Source organism: Ictidomys tridecemlineatus, chromosome 6, assembly GCF_052094955.1.
Source record: "Ictidomys tridecemlineatus isolate mIctTri1 chromosome 6, mIctTri1.hap1, whole genome shotgun sequence".
In the NCBI taxonomy this organism is placed as follows: Eukaryota; Metazoa; Chordata; class Mammalia; order Rodentia; family Sciuridae; genus Ictidomys; species Ictidomys tridecemlineatus.
The window spans coordinates 28,329,128-28,333,075 of record NC_135482.1 but is presented as its reverse complement, the minus strand read 5'-3'; the positions used below and the strand labels follow the sequence as shown (position 1 = coordinate 28,333,075).

At 33.5% G+C, this 3,948-nt stretch overlaps 1 non-coding gene across 1 annotated transcript; it reads right to left on the bottom strand.

The window, feature by feature from the left end:
- Nucleotides 1–2,777: 2,777 nt before the first annotated feature.
- LOC120888796 (small nucleolar RNA U13) lies at nucleotides 2,778–2,878 on the bottom strand. Its single transcript, XR_005732481.2, has one exon. It is a non-coding gene; the product is annotated as a small nucleolar RNA U13 (small nucleolar RNA).
- Between the last annotated feature and the right edge of the window lie 1,070 nt (nucleotides 2,879–3,948).

The window sequence follows — 3,948 nt, the reverse complement described above, 5'->3', positions numbered from 1 at the left end:
GTTTTTTAATAGAAGAATGTGATAAAAAAGTTGCAAAGTTATAAGGTGTTTTGAATTTATTTTCCTTATTAACAAAATAAAAATAAAAACAAAGAACAGCAGTAAAAACTTATCTTACTACTTACTTCAAAATCTGAGACTTAGATAACAAGCTTCATGAAGAACTTTCAATTCTTTGTTGCTCACAAATGAACCCCAATATAATTACATGGGCAATTAAAAAATTTACACATTCATGCTAAGTGTGAATTACATGATTTCTAGAACTAAGCAAAATGAACACAAGTTAGAGTGTACAATGTCATGGTAGGTAAATGGCCTGTTAATTTTTTTTTTCCCAGATCAGTTTACATAGTGTAACTATACCTTTATTTTATCTACCTTTAAACTCAACTCACCCAACGGTAAAGGATCTGAACTAGTAATACAGTCTAGATAACAGATAAGATGGGATCACGTGGGACAAATGGAGTCTTCGTTCTCTCTTTTTTTAAAAAAACCTTTGAGACAGGCACTGGCACTCAAAGACATTTTGCTCATCACAAGCCTAACGCAGAGTTTATAGCCCATTGATGACAAAAATAAATTCTTTCAAACAGAAATATTTTCTCTTATAGGATAAAGACAATTTTATTTGTGGACAGAGTGCCCATGGAGGTATCTTATAATCACATCACCCAATTTCAGATTCATCAAATACATACAATATCTAAGTCTAACTAATGGAAGATGGGACGACATGAACATCTGTTACAGTGACATGATAAGAAGATGGTGCTTTGTGCCTTCAGTCCAGGTGCTTTACAAGCATTAAGCTTCTCAGTACCTTTGTGATCTAGGTAAGCAATTCTCTGTGTTCTGCCTTCCCTTTGTATCTAAGACTGCTGCTTATTTTGAATGTGTGATGATAACTATGAATTTAAAATGTCTAATTAAGTTTTCTCATTAGGAACCATATCTAGTTCTGTGTTTTACATGCTATCTTAATGAGGACGAGGACCACATGTCTTCATAATATCGCTTCTATTCTGTTAATGTGACCTCATCCACAAAGCAAATGCTCAGAGGTGGCTTTCTTAGTATGAACATGCGTGAGGATGGCTTCAGTGTCCTCTTCTGACCCGCTGAAAGTGGGGGTGGGGGTGAGGGATTTCAACACAATAGGTCAAACCAGGTGGCTTTGCCTATCTTTATGGCTGCCTGTCTCTGGAGTTAACAGCCAGGGAGGAGCTGGTGAGGACCAATGGATATGCAGACAGAGTAGCTATTAATCTATATATATAGAATTGTCAGCTATATGAGGAGAAACATTGCAGGACAGCAAAAGGATGCCTTGTTTGGATGTATAAATAACCAGTAAGGCTTTTAACACAAAGGGAAGATAGAATATGCAGTCTGTATAATTCTATGTGGTATTGTGGAAATCACAGAAACACTGAGACAAAGTGGACAACAGGCATCAGGTAAAACATCTGAGTGACTACATATTCTGCAGCCTGATTGAGTTGACCTAATATTTCTATTTCTTATTCATATAGTACATTCTTAGCTAAATTAAAATTTATTTTCAATAGAACATTTGTTGCTATTCCCTGTGATACCACTGCAAAAATGACTGCTGCTGAATGATACTTTTATGCTGCCTTTTTGACTTAGGCAGGGCACACAGAAAGTAGGAGAAAAATATCAATTCTCTTTTCTCTGTAAAACTGATATTTGATACAATTTTTAATGTGTTTCTTCATATATCCAATGTTTTTGGTCACATAATTCACTTATTTTAGAATTTGGTATCAAAAAGTAGTTTTCTCAAGGTCTTCATACAAAAATTGTGCCTCCTATCATAGTTACTTTGTTGCCTTGACTCTCAGGAAGCTCAAAGATAAATTATGATGATATAGTCTTTATATAATGAAGGAATTTGCTCTTCTATTTATATAAAAGCAGTAAAATCAGGCAGAATTATATTTGGGTCATGTTAACTGTTGTGTTCATGGACATAGACTTATTGACTATATAACTCTTAGGCTAGTCAGGCTTAGAATGTCTGTTGGTTCTAGGAAATTGGCAATTTTTTGGCACCAGTGTTATTAACCTCTATTTAGAGAAAAATGTAATGAAAATTGAAATTATGGTCCCCTTGTTAACTGTTAGGAGGTAGCACAGAGTGCTCTGAAGCAAAGAAACTTGGATTCAGTTAGACTGACATGAATTTGAATCATAGCTCTTCTACTTCTTATCTGTTTGATTTGCGGCGTATTGCTAGCCTTCTTGAATTTCAGTATTCTGTCTGTGAAAAGTGTAGTGCTTTTAAAATGGTGCCTAGCACAAAATGTAAGCATTCCGTAAACATTGACTACTATTGCTAATGATAATTATTCATTAAAACTTAAACTAGATAATATTGTTCAAAATTTGAAAGCAGGTGTTTCTAAATGATTCTGTATCATGCAAAAGAAATACTTTAAAGATCATTTCTTATTGGTGTATTATCACTGAACATAACAGTGGGCTTTGTTTTTATGTATTCAGACATACATATAACATAATGCAAAATAAATATTAGTGAACTAATGTACATTTTATCTTTGGATGTAGAGGTTTTACAAACATTCCTCTATGTACATTAAAATTATAAAAAAAGTCTTAATAGCTTTTATTGTCCAACATTAAAGTCTTAAATATGCATAAGATTTCACTCAAAATATAATTACATTTTTATTTAAGAATGCTTAAACTGTGATCAGTGTTTTCATAGGATGAATTTTTTTTTTTCATGTCAGACAGGTTATGTGCCGATGTTGTAACAAGTTTAGAGGGAGGCACATCACACACAATAGCGTGAACACCCAATCATCACGCTTATGAACTCAAGGATCAGGATGATATCTTAATAATCAAAATTTGTCAGAGTCAAATGATTAATGAGTTATGATTAAATAATGTCCTAAGGTGCTATAGTTCTAAATATCCAGAAATTATAGCACTAATTTTTATAGTCTAAAAATTAGTGCTATAGGTAGGACTACCTATCAGTTCACAAATACATTGTCTTCTAAAATTTTGCTTATAAGTCACATTTAGTTTCTTAAAACTCAAAATGGATTTTCTTACAGCAAATATAAATGCTGTCTTGTTTTTCTTTATCCCCTCTTCCAAAGCCAATTTAATCCATAATAATAAAGCTGAAGTTTTGTGTTTTCAAGAAAATATAGAAAACAATGCTCTTGCAAAACTTCTTTTATTCTAAAGCTAATAAAATATACTTAAGCATACAGAATATTTGTTAAGTATTTTAATTAAATACTTTCCCAATATGCAACCTATAATCAGGAAAGATTGAAAAAGGAATAATTATAAAATTTATTTTGAATGAGTTTAATTATATGTGGGCAAGAAGGCCAAAGTGAACTTCAGGGCAGATCTCAGTGGAGTTTTCTGGCTCCTTTCTATGATTGTGGAGGTTCAATTCAATAAATACAATTTTCAATGGAACCTTCCTCATTGAGACTTTGTGCTGAATATTGCAGTGAACACAAAACTGAATAAAAGACCATCTCTGTGGGGCGAGGCAGATAGCTCCACGCACTCTCTACCATTGAGCTATCTGCCTAGCCCTACAGAGGTCTTCTTTGCTGGATCATATTCCCTAAAGGCTTCTCTCTTCATTAGTCAGTACAAAGAGAATCTGAAAAAAACCTACTTTATTAGGCACTCAACTCAGTTCTTAGGTAATGTTTTTGTGCTTCTCAGATTCCATTTTTGGGAATGTGGAGAGTGATTAATTCTCACAACAATAAGCTGGTCTGGGTTTGAATCCAAGCACGGCCACTCCTATCATATGTCCCCTTCATCTTTCTAAACTTCAGTTTCTTCATATGTCACAAGGAATAGCAATAGCTCACAGGATTGTGATGAGAAATAAATGAAATAATGGATACAGAGCAC